The sequence below is a fragment of the Symsagittifera roscoffensis genome, chromosome 7, assembly GCF_963678635.1.
Source record: "Symsagittifera roscoffensis chromosome 7, txSymRosc1.1, whole genome shotgun sequence".
NCBI classification, from domain to species: domain Eukaryota; kingdom Metazoa; phylum Xenacoelomorpha; order Acoela; family Convolutidae; genus Symsagittifera; species Symsagittifera roscoffensis.
Genome location: NC_087068.1, coordinates 10,630,043 through 10,653,084, shown reverse-complemented (window position 1 = coordinate 10,653,084; position 23,042 = coordinate 10,630,043). Strand labels below are relative to the sequence as shown.

Here is a 23,042-nt window from a genome sequence, read left to right as displayed (position 1 = left end):
ATATAAAAACCCCAAGTTAGGCTAGCCAAAAAATTGTAAGGACCAACAGTCTAGGATTTTAAAATTACTAATAACAACCCTTGCAACCCTCATCCTAAACCTTATGTCACTGAACAATTTAGGAAAAAAACAAACAATCGTACTACACAATTGTGAAATAAATAATGAAGCATACGATCTTGTAATTACACCGCATAAACAAACAATCGGATATATTCGCACAAAACGTCAAACAATAAAAAAAAATTTTAAGCAAGCAAAGACAAATTACACGAAAAAGATTTTCAAAGCGTAGAAACGCAGTCTTCGAATCAGAAGTCAGCGATTTAGGTGCACTCTACAAACTAAAAGAGACAGTAAATAAAAATTACCCAGTTCATGATCAATTATTTTTTTCCGATTCAGAAGCTACATCACATTCATCAAAACAAGGGAAAAAAAGAATAAAAAAGATATACAAAAATAAACCAGTACGTTTATACAGTTGGAACCAACCAATCAGACACATTGAACATTACGCACTGACAGTCATAAAACGAAAAAATGAGTATAAGCCCAAGTGACGAAAGTCCAGACGAAGATTCGGTTTTCCCATTCATCATCATTTCACTTACTGACGACAGAAGACAAACACAATTTTGTCATAACCTAATCGCAAAAATATTTGAACAAGGAATTAGCCCATGTAAAGCAGAATTCCCAGAAATAAAAATCAAAAGACAAATTGTCGACCATTACATAAAAAGAATATGTAACTTAACACAACAATATGTAATTTACACCATAGAACTCATAGTACAACAAGAAACTTTCATAGCAAATATGTTATCCAAACAGATGATGTCGATATAGAATTTTCAAAAGTATTCACAGAATACATCAAAAATATACAACATCAAAATTCACAGAGAGCAAACTCAATTTTCACTAACGATGTTTTTACAATAATATATAATTATTTATCTATGCTAGAAAAGAAAGAAACCGAAAGCACATCACCAGTTCAAACATCAAGACACACAAAGGTAAGAAACAAAATTGCCGCATTCTCAGCATTTTTAAACACAATCCGTGAAAATTTTTCAAATAACGAAACTTCACTAAATGTAAAACATGATTTACAAAAAATCTTAGCATGGTTTATAATAGACTATTTTTCCCACAATATAGATTTAATTGCACAAGCAAGAAAAAATTTTAGACCGCAGAGTACAAATGACGACACTGTCATTGCCGAACAATCAGATTACGTTTGGGACCGTGAATGGTCTCATACATTATTTCTGAATATTCCAATAGACATCTCAAGTCAAGCAATCAGTACAATAACTACTCACAAAGACTACATAAAAAATAATACCACTGACAACAGATGCAACACCCTTAAACTAAAATTAATTTTCACCTGATAGAAGACAAAATAATAGTTTAAATTCAACTTTTGTACAACAAGAAAACTTAAATGGAACTAGAAATCTTACACAACAAGATATTCAAACGCCATCACATTTTATAAATGAAGAAATAGTTGAAACAATTGTAACAACTACACAGCAAAGTATTTCACCAATACATCCAAAGCTTACAAAGCCAAAACCAAAGACTTCAATATTACCTCAAGTAACATTGCAGTCTACGGTTAAACCCTCGGTTGCTTCAAAATATTCACATATGGATTACCAAACATTTAGATCAATGACAAAACCACCACAAAAACAAAGAATTTTCACCAGAAGTAATTTTGCAGAACACAATTATAACTATGTAAATAGATCACAAACATCTAAAGCTCCTCGTACAAACCCGCATAATCGTTCATTTTCACAACGACAAAATTTCCAACAACAAACATCAAATTTCGTCAATTCTAATGATAACCCACGAAATCCAACAGACCCAAGTGAAAACTATCCACTTTTTCAACAAATTAAAAATAATAAAAAACCATACCAATATAAACAAAAAACACCCTACTATACACCTAATTATCATTCCTCAGATGATGACGATTTTCATGACCAAAACCATCAACAAAAATTCTCAAAACCAAAGACTCCAGTCTTATCACGTAAATCAACCAGATATTTTGAACCAAATACACGAGAACAACATATGCGACAACCTAGACCAAATTACGAACCTCATATAATAATTTTTATTCACAAAATCCAGCAAATAATGATTATTATCAACCAACGCAAATGCAAAACGAAATACCACTACCATATTATTTACAACAACATGAAATAACAAAAAATCAACTGACAAATTTTTCACAAATGCCAAATGCCGCAAAATCACTACAGATGACTATGAATCCATACCTCATGGGTGGATCATCAATAACATCAAATAAACCACTGTTGGTATTCACAAGCACAGACCCTGAATATTCTGTAGTAGACTATTTAAACGCAGTCACAGCAAATTTAATTTGAAATATCGGACCTGAACCAATTAATATACCACTCCATCAAAATTGGATATATAGACAGACAGCGTTAATCCAAACAACATTTGATGGCGCAGCTCAGAAATGGTTTTCAGTTTTACCAATAAAGATAAAAACAGATTGGAAAAGATTTACACAAGAATTTTCAAAAATGTTTGATTCTGAAAGAAATAAACAACATCAAAGAGTTTTATGTAATGAAATCCGCAGATTACCAAATGAAACCATCAAACAATTAGCAATACGTATCGAAACACTAGTTCGAAAAGCATATTCATTAAATACACATGACTATAAAAACACAAAAATGACAGGAATTTTAATGATTACTCTAACACCCCAATTAAGAAAAAAAGCTATAAAAAAGAGAGCATCACACCCCTCATTAATTCGAGAACCAGATTTAGATTTCAGAAAAGTAGTTGACAAATTAGAACAAGCAGAAATCACAATGAAACTTGAAGAAACAGAAAATCTTAAACTTCAATACGTTAATAGAATCGAAACAAATACCACACAAATAAACAACATAAACGACTCAGATGTAGACCTAACTGAAAAAATCACTGAAATTTTGAACATATATGAGAAAAATCCCAATTTCAAAAGTAAATCATCTTTCAAGAAACGGTGTAAATGTTGCCGAAGATACGGACACAGCATTGCCGAATGTAGACAAAAACAACAGGATAATCAAAATAAACCGCAAAAGTACAAAGAACCAAATAAATCATTCTATCAATACATGAAAAAGGATCAAAATTTACCAAACAAAAATATACATAGTAATAACAGCTCTGGTAAACCACTCCCAAATAATTCAAATTACTCAAGAAACCAATCACACTATAACTCTAATTATAGAGGTAGATCACCAGAACAAAGAACTTCACGAAATTTCTCACAAAACAGATATAGTCGATCAAATAGCCAAAATAACCAGTATAGAAACAACTATTCACGATCAAATTCAAACAGAAGAGAAATTTCTGATACGAATTCCCATTCAAATTCTAGGAATAGAAACTATTCAAACGATAGATCACGTAATTCAATATACAATAGAAATAGAATCTACTCGAATAACAGAAATAGAAGTTATTCAAATAACAGATACCAACGTTACCAAAACAACAGATCAAGAAACAACTCCCATAACAGATCTAATTATCAAGGAAACAAAAACAATTACTATAATAGGTCAAGAAACAACTCACAAAATAGGAATCCCAATTATAACAATCGAAAAAATTATTCTCAATCTCCTTATCGAAACAACAATCGTTACCCTGATTCCCAACACAAATATAGAAGTAACACACCGAAACATCAGCAACAAATTAATCAGATACAAGCAACCGAAGGAACAACTTCAGATCCTCCTGGTATTGACAACACAGAAAGTACCAAACTACAATTAAACCACGCTAATTGTGAATCAACAGACAACCAAAGTGACACAAATAACACTATCTCAGTTATTATGATCACAGTCGAAAACGACTACGAACCCATCATGTACGAACAACCTTTTAGTTCAAACATTAACAAAAATCAATCGGAACTTCTTCAAGACTACTATACTAGACCCATAAGAAACGATGTATCAATTGAACAGAATGTAAACGAAATAAATACAGTAGTCAATAACAAAAAGCAACAATCATGTACAAGTCACATTTACCAAAATATACAAAAAGAACAGCCAAGAGAAAAATTTGGACAATACCATTTCTCTTAGAAAATCCAAAAAGTAAAGAATTTCAACCACCCGAACTTGAAATAGATTTTCTAATTGATTCAGGAGCAGAATCAAATATTATTAACATCCCTACTTGGAATGAAATCAAATCATTACACCAAATCCTAACGCTTATAAAAACCGCCAGTAAATTAGCCACAGCACAAGGATCAACATTAGTAAATTACGGAAAAATCCAACTTTTCCTTGTTCCCACTAGAACGATGGAACAAAATAAAATACTAAATAAACCATTTAAACAAACATTTCACATTACAGACATAAAACACAATATCATTAGCATACCGTTTATAACTAAGTATATTCCCACAATAAACATTTTGAATAGCAAACTCCATATAAAACATAAATACACAAGGACAAAAAACACATCCTTAACATTCTTTCAAAGATTAAACAAACAACCACCATTTTCTCCAAGTTTTACCCTATTAATAATCAGGAACGAAAAAATACCTGAAACCACTATCAGGAAATGTATATAATTTTTCAATTAAACAAGTCCACCAGTACGATAGGAACCAAAACAAACAACATTTTTTCATATCAGACCTTGAATTTAAACCAATCCATAAATTTTTTCGAATCACAAGTTCATCCATCAAATACATGAAACATTCAAACTCAGATATTATTTCATTACACGTATATAACAATTCACCATACCAGATAACACTACCCTTAGGACTCTTAGGATACTGTGAAACAAATGCAACAACTTCACCCACAAATGAAGTAGCATATCGAGTCAATAATATATTACAATTACTAGACATATGTCAATCCACAATTCTTGATGAAGAATTATCAATGAACAACTTAATAAGCAACAAAAAAAAACACTGATTAATTCACAAAAACATCATATTTTAAACCAACGTTTAAAATATCACATTATACAGAAGAACAACAAAAGTTTCTAACAATGTTTAATTTTGAACATTCCCAAATAACACAAAAAGAATTCGATAAATTAGCCGAACTGTTATTAAAGTTTCCAACAGTTTATGCAACATCCAAATTCGATGTTGGAAAAATTAGTTCACCACTACATTTAGCTTTAAAAACCTGACGCAGTTTTCAAAAAAACAACGAGCAAGTAAAGTACCGATACATTTACAAGATAAAGTAAACAGACTACTTGACATTTTAGAACAATATGAGATTGTATCACCAGTAAACAAAGAAGAACAACCAAAAGGTAAAACCTTTATAAACCCAATTATCATCTTAGCTAAAGGAGAACCACTAAAAATAGTTCTAGATACTAGATACTTCAATTCACTAGTTGACAAAACTAAATGTAATTGGCCCATTGAACCTATTCAAGTAATTCTAACCAAAATAAATGGTAAATACTTCACAACCGCAGATATGAATAGTGCATACAATCAAATGCCACTAGATGAACAGCCACGACGATTAACACAATTCGTTATTGGAAATCAACAAGACGAATTCAATAGATTATTCTATGGAATTTCCATAGGACCAGCAGCTTTTTCAGCTTTTATGAGTAAAATTTTTAGACCACTTATAATCAAAAAGCATGCAATCACATACTTAGATAATGTTTTCAAGCAGTCACAAACGAAAGACAAAATGTTTATAATCTTAGAACAATATCATCAAATACTCAAAAATGAAAACATGAAAGCAGCCCCAGACAAATCACATTTTTTCCTAACACCCGTAAAATTTCTTGGCCACATTATCGAAAGTAACACTATAACTCCATTGAAATAACAAATACACGCAATTCAGAAACTTCAACCACCCACAAATATAAAGAAAATCCAAGAATTCCTTGAAATGTTAAATTTCTTAAGCAAATATGTATACAAAATGCAATTATACTTAAGACCTTTCTATAACATCCTTAGACAGAAAAATAACTTCGAATGGACTACCGAACATCAAACAAGATTCGAAGAAATTAAAAAATAGTTAACAGAACAAATATCAAATACAATCCCAGATCCAAATTAACAATTTTACGCAATGTGCGATGCTTCAAATTTTGGCATCGGCGTAGCATTGTTACAATCACACAGTGGAACAAATAAAATGAATCTTATATCAGCAAACTTTCGCTTATTTACACAAGTTGAACTACGACTCTCTACTCTCATGAGAGAATTCACAGCTATAATATACACACTTACCGAATATGAATTTCTAATACTTGGATCAAAACATCCAACAGTTCTATTTACAGATCATAAACCTATAAAATTTCTCTTTACACAAAAATCAAACACAAACCATAGAGTTTATATATTTCAATTATTTTTATTAAAACTGCCAAACTTACATACAGCAGGAAAAAACCTTGCACTACCAGATACATTAAGTAGAAATACACCACCTGAACTACTTACACGAAAAACTACAGTTGAAATACCACAAAATATTAATTTCTATCTTGCAAAAAATGAAACATCACCCAAATTGGAATGCAAATATGCAGTAAAAACTGATATAGATTAGTCACAAATAAATAACTTACAACATTTCCCAATCTATTTAGATTGTCAAAATAACCACTATGAAGTAGATCTATTGGGAACATCCACATTCAAACCAATTCCCTATTCACATTGGATAAAGAATAACACTCAACAAAAAACAATCAAACAACAACCACACAAAAAAAACACCTTTCCATTGATAGAAACAGAAAATTTAACTGACAAAATGAATTTATCGGGACCACCAATAAATTATTCAAAATACACAATAAATCAAGTTCCACTCGACACAATTCCATTATCAAAAATAGAAGTTGAAATTATTTTTCTACCACCAACAGAAAAAATTACACTACAGTTATTACAGAAATATCAAAACTTTGATCCCATAATTCACCAACTCAAATCATGGCACAAGTATAAAACAAAACCAACAAAAGCTGATACAACAATATTAGGAGATAAAACACTCCTCCGATACTTTAGAAAATACAATAATACAACTATTAATGAAACCACAGACCTTTTAGAATATCAGACACCCAGTTTTAAAGTACCCTGTCTCCCCCTCAGCATGATGCTAATAGCATTTGACATATCTCATACACAACATACAAAAGAACACTCAGGATCAGAAAAGACATATTCAAATTTTACACAAAATTTTTACTTCCCAAACGCACCAATTTGGATTAAAGTATTATGCAACGATTGCATATTATGTCAATTAAATAAACCTTACCCAAAAACAAATAGCAACAAATCAAGATTTCAAAGGACAAAGTCTATATTTCAACCATAGAATTTCATTCGACACAAAAGGACCAATTTCACCATCCTCCGAAGTAAGTTCTTATATTATGGTAAATGTTGATGCATTAACACACTACGTAGCACTCAACCCAGTACCACATTGTATTGCTTACTACGCATACACAACACTTTACGAACATTGGATAGCTAAATTCGGACTACAAGAAAAACTAGTCACAGATAACGGCACAGAATTCATTAACAACGAAATCATCACATTATGCCACTTATATAATATCAAGCATAAACCACGTACATCTCATGCACCTTTGACAAATGGATTAGTCGAAGGTATGAACCGTTCACTACAAGAATATCTCAGATGTATCATTAATGGAAATGATACACGATACACTGAATGGTCAACAGATGTAAAATTATTCCCATTAACCTGTAATTCACAAATCTCAACAACTTTAGGAATGTCACTATACGAAATGGTTTTTAATCAAAAGCCACGAAAACCAATTATGTTTACAGCAAACGCTCAAAAAATGCACGAGGTTATTGTCAACCAAACAAAGATTCAATTTGTTATAACCTACCGTTACACACACATGATGAAGACCACTTTCATCATCCACAATTTAATAAAACTAGCTTCCGGTACACATACCGAATGGATTTAACAAAGAGATAAAAACAACAATGAAATCTACCAAAAAGTAACAAAAAAATTGTTATAAAGGCAAAATATAAATAACAGAATTAATTCAAGCTTCATGCCAACCACAGACTTGAAAATTGGAACATTTGTTTTAATACCTAATTTTAATACACAAAACGAAATCTCCGAAAATTACAACCACTTCGAATAGGACCCTACCAGATAATTGATAAACCAACTGAAGTAACATACAAACTGTAGTAACATAAACCAACTGTAGTAACATACAAACTTACTGATTTAAATAAAAAAGAAATCGTTCAACGCCGTAACAACCTATTACCTTGTTACCCAAAAGAATACGCACTCCGCCAATTAACTCAATTATATTTTTTCACAGGTTTACACATCGTTCAAAATAACCCACAAATAGAACAAAATCAAAAGGTTGATACCACAAAAAATACAAAAACAATTCAACAGCAAAATGTAGAACCTCAAAGATCAAACACACCAGAACCAAAAATACCCCAAAAAGAAAGAAAAAATGAAAAATTATCAGAAAATTTTTTTATCACAGGATCAACAACATAAATCCCAACATAGAAAATTATCACGTCTTAGAAGCCAACCACCGAAAAATTATAAAACATTCATCCCACAGTCTAAAATATTAAAGAAAGTTGAATTTCAGAAACAACTTTAATTTAGATTACCGCAATCAATCTTTTTAATCAGTTATTAGCCTAAAGTAGCCTAGAGTAAAAATTAGCCTAAAGTAAAAAAGACCCATGATCATTTGGCCTAAAGTACAAATAATTCAAAGATACCCCCATTTGTTCAACAAATGAAAACAATACTATGAAGACCAACCGAACACCGAAAAAATAGCCCTCAACAATTTTTGACAAAACTAAACCCACTTGTCAAAAAATCAATAAATAATCCGACCACACTTAAATTTCGCCTCAAAACTTTAAAAAACATTCGATGAACAAATCATTTCTTAAATGCTTCATTCCATAACAGTTGATCACATTAAACAAAAACTTCTTAACTTCTTCACAAAATTTTTCAATCTATTTAATTTTTTGATATAGTTTTTCATTGAAACTTTTGAACTTCTAAAAAAAATTTCTATAATTTTTTGCAGTTTTTTTTAAATTTTCTTTTCCCTATGTGAAATATATCTCCAACTCTCCCAAATCCTTGACCACATCTACAGGTACGAATACGTATAATCTATCTAAATGATACGAACTATTTTCAGTCGAACAGATAATTTTCTTTTATTCATAATTTTCCTCATAATTTTAATCTCCCTCATCATGATGATGTGCAAATGTATAAAAAAGGCAATAGTCATCTTTGCCCTAGCAACAATTCTCTTGATACTTTTTATTGCGGAATATTATAATAAACACAAATTTTCCAGTAAAATTAAAATTCATATAACTTTCCAAAATTGCTAATCCACCAACACCAAACCAGCCCCCACCAACCACATCCCAAGAAAGTCAAATAACACCTACAACTACAAACAATCCCAACCATCAACACGCATTTCTTTTCAAGACAACCCATACACTTTTGAAGAACGACACGCACGCTTATCAGAACCACTAGAACCAGTTCATCGACAAGCATCTTTAAGTGAACCAACATATAACTTTTATCCCACCTTGCAACAAGACCTCAATCAATCAGACACAATAGCAAAAATCAAAATACATTTGAGATACATAGACAGTTTACACACCCGCGAAAAAATAGAAATTTTCAAACCCCCAGAGTTCATTTTGATATACCCCAATCACCAACACCAACTACCTCAGAACTTTCAAGCAATACACTACCAGAAACTCCCACACTTCTTTCACAACATAGCACCTCCAATATACCCTCAGACTACCTAGGTTCAACCCCAACATCACAACAAATTCGAGAAAACCCTTTTAATCCCCCAGACACCACAGAAAGACCACCATATTGGACATCACATTCATATACTCAAGGTGAACCGAATATAGTAAATGAACCAATAGATATTTCTTCTGATACAACGCTATCATCATTACCAGAAACACACTCACTTCCATCAACACCATCAATAAGTCAAGTCTCAACAACACTTTTTCCTTTAAATTTTCCAAACAACCTCGACGCTAGATACCGAGAACAATCATCGTCAAATATCCCTTTACGATTAGATTGGAATACCTTCGTAGCACCTCCCCCACTATTTGGACAACATCAAGAAAGTAACCGACTCCATAGTTGGGCACTTAATAGACTACAATATAGACAAGATATCCATGACGATATCCGAGAACATAACATAAAAATACTTCAACAAAACAGTCTCCAATGAAAATTTGAAATCACAGTCAAACTTAATAATATTGTTCAACACCCTTTTCTCCTAAGTCCGCCAAACATAACAGCTCAATCACTACCTCCTCTATTTATAACAACTGAATTAATATATAAATACGATAGATATACCAAAAACACAATTGGATATATCACATTTTATAACCCATGCTCCGGATTATCATACACATGTATATTTTGAAGATATTCACGTTTCAACACATTCTTTTTCTAATTTTTTCTGATCAACATACAAATCCATCCCCTCGTACAGGACCTCGGGATTTGATAGTAACACACTATGATTATGAAGAAAACGAACAAAAAACACTACACAAATACGCTATAAATCAAGTCACACAATGCGAATCCGAACCACAAGCCATAGAAACAACAAATATAGTAGCCACACTATACTCAAATGCCCGATCAACAACATTAACAGGATACAAGTTTACAGCAACATTTTCCGAAAAGAAAGTACATTGCTCGCAAGTCTCAAACGGTAATAAAAACCGACTAGATCACGAATCTTTTCTTTCAAAGTAATATAGAAAAATTACTACATCTTAGCCCTCAAGACTGTAAGAATGAACTTAGACGACTAAACTTATCACAAAACGACGGAATGAATAGAAAACTTGTAAATTTTTCAAGTTTTCCCAGACTTAGCACACCAAGCAGAACTTGAAAAACACCAAGGTCACATTAGACTAGACAGAAATTTCCAGTTTCATGGAACACACGGAAGATTGACATACGATCTACATGATAAACACTGGATATTACCTATAGGTATCAATGACGCCTCAAATTGCAAAGCAGATACTAAAAATAAAGGATACCAAGAAATAATGTTTTTTGACTGGAAAATACAACTTGAAAAAGAACAACTAACACGAGATTTAAAACACGACACAATTATTTACCAAGGCATTCGACTTCCTTGCAAAAATGACCAAGGGTATTGCGATTCTACAACACGCACACAAGCAACCATTGTATAGTTTCCTGAAGAAACATGCACAGTTTTTCAAGTTGCAAAAAGACACGCTAGAATGATTAAATTTCACCAAAAATTTTTTATTGAATCAATCCCATTTGAAGAAGTCAATCCTGATCAAATCAGAAGCGATAACACCAAATTTAGAAACCTCCACAATATAGAGAATAAACTAACACGATGTCAAATATACCCGGAAACAGAACTAGCATGTAAATATAAAAAACCGATTTACAAAACACAGTACTCAGAAATCCTTGTTGAATACGAACATGGTTTCGACATGAAAACAGGACATCTTATTGTAGACCATATGGCCACATCTCGTTCACTTACCGACGGAAACCCTTATGTCTCAGTAAAATTTCAGAAAAACATAGGAAGAATAGGTGGAAAATTAAAACCACAAGACGTCGATAGTACACGGTTACAAGAACTATCACTCATGAACCGCACATATTTTGGCGCAATTCACTATGATATACATTTAAACATGAAACTAGATTAAACAATAAGCAGAATTTTTCAAGAAATGTCACTAACAGAATTAGAAACACTACACCAATTATGTGAACTTGAAAGAACACCAATTCTACAGTCACTAGCACTAGCAGTTCTCAAAATGCCATATGCAGGATATTTTTTATCCGGAAATAGATCAAATTGTATCGATTATGAAGGAAATATTTAATGGTATTACACTTGTACCAAAAAAGTATCACCTTTATACGTTTTTGAAGATAAAAGATGTTACAAAAGAATCCCCATATTCTACAAAAATAAAGTATATTTTGTTGGTACACTCTCAAGATGAACAAGTTTTTGGGACACAGCAGTACCATGTCGATCAGAAAATAGCCACAAAGTTGTACAATTAAATCCCGACGAAGATAAATACTATCTACTAACACCATACCCGACATTTATGCCACCATTAAAAAAGTTTTCACCTGAAAGCATTCGAGCTATAGCCCGCAATCCAAATATCGATTTACAATCGACAGGTATATATTCTAAATCCGATATACAACATCACATTAGAACACAACATTTTCAAGAGCTACTAACACAAATGGACACTATACAACGACAATCAATAGACCAAAATTTACGAAAACTTGCAGAAACAGCAGGATTTTCAGATATTTATGCACAAGATTACAGCGGATATTTTAAAGACATCAAAGATTACATATTTTTAAACGGTGAAAAAAATCGACCACAAGATACACACCAATCAATATCTTTAGCTTTGTAAATCTCAAAAACGAAGTTTTAGCCTTTCTAGGATGGCCATATTACATCTTAGAAAGATTGACTATCTTATACGCAATGTTTAATTTTATTGGATTTCTTTTCTCATTATTAAAAGGAATCTATAACACATGCGCAATACATACACAAGTAAACCGACAATCCAGCGTAGTACACATATTATTTGCAGGATTTTTTGGAATATTTTTCATCATCAATAAATAAAATCCTCCTAGATGCACAAAATAAAGAATTCAAAACAAAACTATCAACAAACCCCAACACATACGATGACTCAAAAAATAATACAAACGCATTACCTATGGCACCCCATTCGCCAAATAATCATCCATTTTCTTTAGTCTTACGAAATTTTCGAAACTTAGCAATCACAAACCCACCAAATTTAGGACCCAGCCACATACAAAGCCGCATCCAACATTTAGTGACACAACACCCGCCAAATGACGACACATACGAACAAATCATTGAACAGCCCCATACCACCACTTTTCAGTCTCAAAATTATCATTTTTTAGCCAACGATAAGCAGACAAATTGGATCACTCCACCGATCAAACTCCCACCCTGCCAACCTCCAAAATCCACTCCCTATTATCCCACTTTTTGCTTTTTCGCCACCTGATTCACCACAAGCTAACACATCATCAGGCATGAATTCTGACACTAACTCAGATATCACAGTTTATACAACAATTTCACAATTCAATAATTCTGATATTGAAACCCCCGACGAATTTGCCGATTCAGAACCATCCCCTTCTACACATACCCCGGCCAGCTCAACAACCTTCTCAAAACCCCCTTTCCAACCTATACAATCCCATAGCCAACATACATCTCCCTACACTCCTTCTCAAGTAACCCCAACCTACTCCCCGTTTAATAAAGACCTATCCACCAACAACTCCCCAGATAGTATCCAAATTTCCGAAGAACTAGATAATTTTATAACACTCCAACAACAATTGCTATCTCCCCACACCCTAACTATTCACCAATTATCATCAACATTAACATCATCAAATCCACCAACACCTACATCAATTTCAGATTATACTCCATCATTAGCTCATTCATCCACTTCAACAGAATCATCCAATAGTACTAACCGTGCTAATAAAACTTTTAAACGTAAATTCCCAAATCACCCATTCCCATCCAAACCCGGAACCGCCCGAGAATATATCAACCAACCAGACCACACCAATACTACGAATTTTCTTCAAATAACCCTATCTTTATTTCCCCAATATACACTAAATCAATCCGACCCTAGCCCTGAACCACGTCACTTTGTAGATGAACATGTATTAATATCCACACTTCATTGGACAGCTTATTATAATTTCACAAACCCCCTTACGCTACCACTCTATAACACCACTATCGATATTGAAAGAAATAAGTACGAATTATTCAGATTAACCACAGCACTCACTCCCCGACAATTTACATACGAAGGATATAAAAAATTACTAAAAACTTTCACTGCACCCCGCGCTAATGACTACTCAATTGAATATTACGATCATAACATCATTAGATCTAATCAAGACCAATTTCTTGACAACGATAAATTCGCTAATCCACAAATCACAGAAAAGTTTTTTTATTAAATCATCATACATATTCACACTTAACATACTTGATAAAAAGCATGATCACATTATTTCAGAAGCACTATCAGACATCCAAGCATATGAATCATTTCATGAAAAATTTCAAACATTTTCACTAACCTTTCATTTCCTGGCACCAAAACAACGCGATTTGAACTGCTCAGACGACATCATGTTGAGAACTAAGCAAACACATACTTATACTTACTATCGCTTTATCCAAAATCATTTTCATTCACACACACCATCACGACAACCTCGCCACAGATTTCAATTCATTAATTTCAAATACAGCTCACCGTTTTTCCTAAACTTCACGTATTGCATTAAAATTACTAAATTTCAAGGCATCCTCCAAAATTTTGATCCCGTCACTCAAATGTTTATACTTTATCCCCTCACTAAGACCTTCAACGACGAAGAATACCGACCCCTGATCATTCCAAATGAATATATTCAACCTATAGAAGTACCCATTTTAGAATTCATCCACAAAACTAAATATAATCAGAAAGTTTATAATCTAACCCAGAACACACCTCATGAATTTGCAGTAGGCACCGAAGAACTAAAACCCATCAAAGCACTGCAAATGCTTTGGCCACTGTTGCAAACTAAAAACATAATACGCATACTAGCAAAACTACTAACTACCTCAAACGCCACTCACGACGTTTTTCCACGCGGCTTTTTCCCCGACGGCTAAAGGTAACTATGAATTTAATAATTTTCAAACTAACTAATTCAAAATAAAACTAACCATTTTACTCAGTAATTTGCATTTTTTTAGTCTTCACACCACGATCAATTCCAAAACAAGAAAAGACAAATAAAAATATAAACTCTGTTTTCCGTTTTAAACTCTTTTAAACCAACAGCACTAAATGATGCAGTAAAAGTCAATTCAAAGTAGTAAATTCATTTCTAAATTCTTTCCCCAAATGTAGTAAAATTAAATACGATGAAAATCAATTTATACTTTTCAACCCCAAAAGCAGTAAAAATTAGTGCTAAAGCAGTAAATTCATACAAATGAAATGCAGTACTAACTTTTTCTATAACTTCTGTTCAAACGCACAGAAATTCTATCCACAATCGCACAGCTCGCCCACGAAGAATTGTTTAAAATAATGAATTCAAGTTTTAAGTTTGCACTAACAACAACTCAAACAAGCAATAACAAGTTTCCAGTTTTCTTTTAACCCGGTTGGAATGGAAATATATAATAACCAAACTAACCAACGCAGCTTACTAAACACCATAAACCATAAACTAACAGCATGACTAAGAAAAGAAAACCCACGGTACCCAAACCGCATTAAGCCAGCTTAAAACTGGATAATTTATTCTTTTGAAGACTATTTCCAAGTCTAAAAAAGAAACAATAAAACACAAAAAAGTCGCAAGACAAACCCAAACCACAAACAATTTGATTTTTGAGAAAAGTACACAACCAACGAAACAAAACGAAAACAAAAAATAATAAAACACAAAAGTAAACACAAGATAGGACCCCTTATAAAACCAGCACAAAATCAGACTCCCCTTCCTGGCCTAACCCACCAGAGAGGACGTCCTGAGCATGCTCTATAGCCGGCCTAACCCACCGTGCTACATCCACGCTTTGTGACCACATCACTATTTTTGCCAAGAGCTACTCAAGTGTGAGTAACTCTTAAAAATAACTGAACTAAAACTAAAACGCTTTTGCGAAAACAAGTAATCAAAATCATTACTAAAAAATAGAACTAACAAAATTTTATAAAATGTAAATTATAATATGCAGTACATAGATCACAAACAACCACAAGAACGAGCACAAGAAGGCTAGACAACCCCATCACACTCAACCTACAGAATGGCTAAATACAACTGACATGCCGCTCACAATCACGAAACATAAAGGGTTTAGAGTACGACTTGACTTCGCAGAAAAGGACTTCATTGAATCAGACCAATGACCACCTCGATGTTCAAGTATACGCACAGATCCGAGTTACAAGGCATCCCCTCCAAACACGATCTTCACGCCATTCCCAAACCAGATCAAAACACAGTTCTCCACAACCAATCAAGAACAGACGATCATAACAAACCATCTTGAAATCAGATTGACTTCTTTGACAGTCAAAGTCTTTGTCAAACGATAACTAATAACATCCTATCGATGACTCCAGCTTCCTGGAGCTTTCTCCTCCAAGAGCAAAACAAGAAATGATGCTCGTCAAACAACAACGACCAACATCCATCCTTCATTACAGATAGAAGATCTAAGATTCAAAACTCTGTAAACCCCGGATGGGTGGAACCAGATATAAACTATATTTATTCTTTGGTTATACATTGGATATTTTATCTCTATAAAATATTTAAAATTAACCAATCACGATCCATCTAATTAACAATCCACTTAATTGTAAGTGCTGAAAATACTTGTAATTTCAGCACCAGAGAGATTTGAAGTTAACTTAGAAATTAGTTACCTCTCCCAGAGAACTTTAGCAATCGCAATAAGCCAGTATACTCTAGATCTATTGAGCTTAGCAGAGACTTGTTAAACACCCTGAGACTAGTAGATATAAGAGTAAGATTAGGATCGGTATTAGACTAAGAAGTTGCACGAATCTATCCGGCCGAAAGTAAGATAGCGTGACGAGCAGACGGTGTACCCTATCCGAAATTACTCTATGAGTTACACATAGAACTTAACTCATCTGGTGCGACCATAAGTCTCGATCAAGACCTTTAAAAAAATTAGCTTAGAACTAACAGATAGATTAGAATTAGACAAAAACATTTTCAAAAATGTTAAACGATAATAATCTAATTGAAATGTCTCTACGACTCAATAGATCAGAACCGCTATTCCGCACAATAATAGAACTACCAGGCATTGGAAGAAGATCTCGAACAAGAGACAATCTACGACTACGAAGAAACTTATCATTAATTTTCATGGTCGTACAGCGAAATCCAGACCAATCTTTTTTATTCAGGATTTTAATAGCAGAGAATTTAGATTTTCATTTGCAAACATAGAAACCTTGAAGAAAAATCTTCAATGAATATTACAGGCGCTAAATCCTATTTACTATTGTACAATAACGATTTATAAAAACATCTCAAATCGTTCCCTCTAAATCTGCAACAAAATTGAAAAAGGTACCTGAAAATTATATTTATTAAAAATAAAAAATAAAAATTAGTTGACATGATCATAAATTGTTAATATATATTTATTGTTAATATGATCTTTTTTATATCAAAATTATTATCCAAAAATTTTTTTAAAGAACAATAAAGAAAAGAATGTGAAACAGAGGATTCAGATGTGTTACCGTTATACATTTTTTTTCACAAAAAAAAGGAAATTCAAAATAACCACTTGGTTAAACATAGATGCTGATACAAAATGAATTATCATAATAATAAAAAAATTTAACTATAATCCAAAAAATTTAGGTGGCTGAAATTTCTTATCTAATGATTTGTTTTTATTTCTGCGACAAAAACGATGTTTTTCTAATCTGAAATTTTTAAGAACATGACTGGAACAAAGAAATCGGTGGCTCGACTTCCGTCCAAGAATATCAATGACCTGATTGCGCATGAAAAAAATACAACGTAGGCCATAGGTCCTTCCCATTCCTGGGGCGCGGGATTAGAAGGAATTTCAGTCACCAATTAAATCAAACAGTTTCGGACAACACTTTTAGTAATAATGTCAAAAAACAATTTTAAAATTTTTTTCAAAAAGCCAATTTTTACCTGCGCAGAAGATTGTGAAGCTCGTCCAATAATTCTTCCCGGGAGTCAGCTCTGTTAAAACGAACTGTTTTAATGTTATAACTCATCACTTTATTAATGAGCACAAAAAATGATGAATCTCCCTCACAGCAATTTGTGATTTATGTTCAAATTGATGACTCTCAAGTTGTTTTTAATTCTTTCGGCTGATTTTGGTGCGATCACGGATGATACTTGACACCTCTTTGGAAGCCAATCAAAAGACAATAAAAAACAACCAAAAAGTACCATAAAAGAAAACACTCACAGATGGTGCTAGAGATTTTAGCAGACCGAGTTTTTAGCAGACCAATCTTTTAGCAGACTCAGAACAAATAGCAAATAAAAATCATCAAACCGGGCATGGTAATTAGCGACAGCTACTCCGCTGTGCTTTCATTTGGCAATTGTTATTCGGTGTGTAAATCTCTGTTATGCCGCTAATTTAGACAGTTGAAGTTGATAGTTTTGTTGACAAATCGCGTGATAATTGTCTCAATTGGGGAAGCTTGACCCCAAGCTGAGCATCTTTTTGAGCCTGTCAATCAATCATGAATCACTTTATTCCGTTGCTCTGCTAAAAGACTTATAAATCACTTTTTATGCTGAAAGATTGGCCTGCTAAACGATCGGATCCCGTAACAAATTAAAGGTTAGTTTAGGGGACCGGTTTTTTTCAAAAATTGAAATCATCTCACGGTTTGTCACCAAAACTCTGATAAAAACAAGCTAGATTAGCGGCAAACACAGACTTACCCGTACAATGATTATCCTGCCAAATGTAAGCGCAGCGCAGCAGGCGGTCTCTTTTGCCAAGGTCGCTCTTGAAATTAGCATTCTGACAGCTTCATTGTACTGAGTTTGTTGAATATTGGTCTGCTAAAAAAACTTCTCCCCTAAAAAACTTAATCCTCTGCTAACTTATATTTAATATAAATTATTTTTCCTTTTTTCATATTTGGATTTATATCATGTTGGTGATGCGTAACCAGTCCACAGATACTTTCTTTCTGAAAGTTCAAAAAACTGCTGTCAAAATTTACAAAAAGTTTTATGAAAAATTTCATTGCATGAAGGTGTAAAATTCACAAAACATCACTGTTATCTACGATCAATTTCGCTAAGGGAATTTCAACCTTCTGTAGATAATGGCAATTCATTCAAAGCTGTGATGCATGTATTCAAAGCAAAATATGGTTCTTGACTTCCATTTTTGACAAACTTCTACTTTTACTGGAAGCGTTTCTGTAAATAATTTTATTATGACTTCTAAGACTTTTATTATGAGACAGAATAATTATTTTCCAGTTTTTTTTCAAAATTTCAAAAAAAAATGCTACTGCAATTTAGGGGAGCGGTTTTTTCAAAAATTGAAATCATCTCACGGTTTGTCACCAAAACTCTAATAAAAACAAGCTAGATTAGCGGCAAACACAGACACACCCGTACAATGATTATCCTGCCAAATGTAAGCGCAGCGCAGCAGGCGGCCTCTCTTGCCAAGGTAGCTTTTGAAATTAGCATTCTGACTGCTTCTTTGTACTGAGTTTGTTGAAAATTGGTCTGCTAGAAAAGCTTGTCCTCTAAAAAACTTAATCCTCTGCTAACTTATATTTAAAATGAATTATTTTTCCTTTTTTTTATGTTTGGATTTATATCATGTTGTTGATGCGTAACCAGTCCACAGATACTTTCTTCCTGAAAGTTCAAAAAACTGCTGTCAAAATTTACAAATAGGTTTAATAAAAATTTCATTGCATGAAGTTGTAAAATTCACAAAACATCACTGTTATCTACGATCAATTTCGCTAAGGGAATTTCAACCTTCTGTAGATGATGGCAATTCATTCAAAGCTGTGAAGTATGCAGTCAAAGCAAAATATGGTTCTTGACCTCCATTTTTGACAAACTTCTACTTTTAGTGGAGGCGTTTCTGTAAATAATTTTATTATGACTTCTAAGACTTTTATTATGAGACAGAATAATTATTTTCCACTTTTTTTTCAAAATTTCAAAAAAATACTACTGCAAAGAGATGGTGACGAAAAAAAAAATAATTATCGTCCAATAAGTATATTGTCTCTTGTGAGTAAACGTTTTAAAAACGTTTTTTGAACGGTTATGTTAATTTGTAGCTAAAATTGTTTCAGCTGATAAAACAAAATTCGATTTGAAAACAATCATTCTTGTAACCTAGCAAATTTAAGCATCAAAGTTTTCATGAGGAAATCAATTGCCAACAAAATATTTGGTTATTCTTGTTTTTCTTAATTTAAAGAAAGCAATTGATAACGACGATTAAGACATTTTAATTGAAAAAATTTCCAGAACAAATTGTAAATCTAATGCGTAGTTATCTCACAGAGCGAAAATATTCGGAGAATATTTTTTTGATAGTTTGATGTTCCATAAGAATCCGTGCTGTCTTTTTTTATACACTAATTATAAGCCATCAGCCAGTAGCATTCAAGTAATTTTGTTTGCAGATGAATACCCTGTTGATTTTCAAAAATTTGCTTCTAGAGATTTTTCAATCAGAACTGCAAGAATTTGGTGACAGGTGTGATGATAACAAGCTGTGAATAAACCAATCGAAAAAACAGCTTGCGTATGGCTTGCTATCTTCTGGGAAAAAACTTTTGTTAATTAATGCGTCTTCCTAAAAACTATTTGTTTCAAATGCTATTTTGATCCAGCTTCTATATCTTACATGCCTTTGACATAGAGACTGTTGTCGATATATAAATTAGACAATTTTTTCAGAAGTTTTGAAACAATTTAGAGGAAAAAACCCACTTAAAACTGTTCATTTGGGTGCATTGGAGAATCGACGTTTTACTCGAGCTTCTTTAGCCAAAATTTAGCCTAGTTCAAAAACACAAACACGAATAATGCGGCGGTCATGGTAAAACATTTCCCTCAAATGCTAGAGTTGTTTGCAATTGAACCAATTGATACCAGATGAAATGAAGGAGTTTAAAGAGTATCAACTACAGCAAGAGTTCAAAAATATGTTTTCACAATATCTTAAGAATAACACCGATGTTAAAAGTTTGTTTATTTTAATTGCGAGGCTTAGGTCCGATATTATCTCTCAACTTCTGTCTTAGCTTTTACAGGGTCATGTCTTGACATGTTGTATAGTTTTTTGCTTGATCCTGGTAAATGTTTTCTGAATCAGCTGTTTCATTATCTTATTGTTAGTGTAAAACCCTCTCCTAAATAAATTATTCAAAAAAGAAGATTCTTTAAAAAGATGCAATTTTTGTTTTAGTTTGTATATGATCTACTACAGCTTCTCTTTGATGAAAACGAGACTGCTTAGTACTATCAAACATGTTAACAGCAACATTTGAAAATATGAAATTTCCTTCGTTTTGTTAAAATTTTGGTTCAAAAAGTTTGTATTAGGTTTCACGAAGAAATACAGTAAAAACTTCAGGAAAGTGGACTTATAGAAATTGATTGGGCTATTCTCATGGACTCATAGGCAAAGGACAGAAAGCAAAAGCAGTTGAAAGTCATTTATTAGAATGAATCAATTCCAGTTCAGCTAAAAGGAATTCAATGAAATATAAAATATAACATTTGAAAATTAAAGTTTATTCCAATTTGCCAGTGGTCAGTGTCAATTTGAAAATTTTGCATACTTCTGCCGTTAATATTTTTGGCCAATATTAATATAGGTTCCCTGGAAATGTTTAATTTCTGTGAACATCAAAAAGATAATCAATTGTGTTTTTTTCGTGAAATTCTGGAGATTTGAAAAAAAAATCTTATTCAGTATAGTTGATGCACGAGAGATTTTCAAGTTAAATCGGAGCAAGTCCGGCGAAATTGTACGGTTCAGAAATAATTATTTGTAAAATCTTATCAAAGTTCTGATTTAAGCTTACCGGGAACACCTGACAGTGCATTGTGAATATTCGCTTGATACGAGCAGTCTTGTCTATAATTAGGATTGCTAGGCGTTACTGGTATTTCATAATTGAATTACTTATCACTAATGATAATATTTATATTGTTAGATCGATTGAGGTTATCTGGTCAAGGTCAATATGATTCCGGAGTCAAATTTCAAGAATATTATCCGGAACGTCATTTACTTTCGGGCGTAAAATTTTTCTGGTTCGGTTATAGTGAACATGCGTTAATAATTTCAGATTTGAGTGGTTATTTTCTTGGTTGACACGAGAGGAAAGAGCTGCCACTGCTTGTTGGGTTGACATATGATTAAAAATGCACTTCTCTTATTTGCTAAGCTTTCTGGAAGGGCTATAAACCTGAAGTGTAATCATAATACTGCGCAAAAAAAACAATTGATTTGAATTTTCCGGACTAAACGAAAAAAAATGAAACCTTCGAACGCATCTTTCATGTATAAATATTTCACCAAAATCAACATGGGGTAAAAAAAGGTTTCACAAATTTCGGGCCCAAATTTTTTTCCCAAGTCTGCGTCATTTTTGACTCTTCTAGTGCATCAAAATTAACGCCTAAACCACCTGGCGAGCTGATAAGCAATCACTGAGCTGATGATATCAAAGTGAGCCTTTTTAATTAACACCCGGCCCAGCTGCCTTCCTTCCACTTTGAACTTATTCCATGGGGAGAGAGATGTCATCCATTTTACCGCAGCCGGTCTTATCTTGAGGAGGCGGACGTAACTGGGACCCCGTCCAACCATGACCGAAGCGAGATTCGAATCCTCGAATTTTGTGTTAAATGACGCGCGTTTTACCCTTTCGGCCACGGCTGTTCAATCAAAGTGAGCCTCTTATTTAGGCCAACAAAATTAAAGAGTTTCCGATATTTTCTGTAGTTTTCAAAACTTAACCTTAAAATCGAAAAACGACGATTAACATAAGTGACAATCAT

The 23,042-nt window shown here is 33.0% G+C and overlaps 1 protein-coding gene across 1 annotated transcript in view; it reads right to left on the bottom strand.

The window, feature by feature from the left end:
• Window positions 1–18,356, bottom strand: part of LOC134851200 (uncharacterized) — a 48,618-nt gene extending 30,262 nt beyond the window's left edge. The window contains exon 1 of the mRNA XM_063867177.1: window positions 18,147–18,356. The gene's annotated coding sequence lies outside the window, so the exon portion shown is untranslated. The remainder of the gene's footprint in view (window positions 1–18,146) is intronic.
• Between the last annotated feature and the right edge of the window lie 4,686 nt (window positions 18,357–23,042).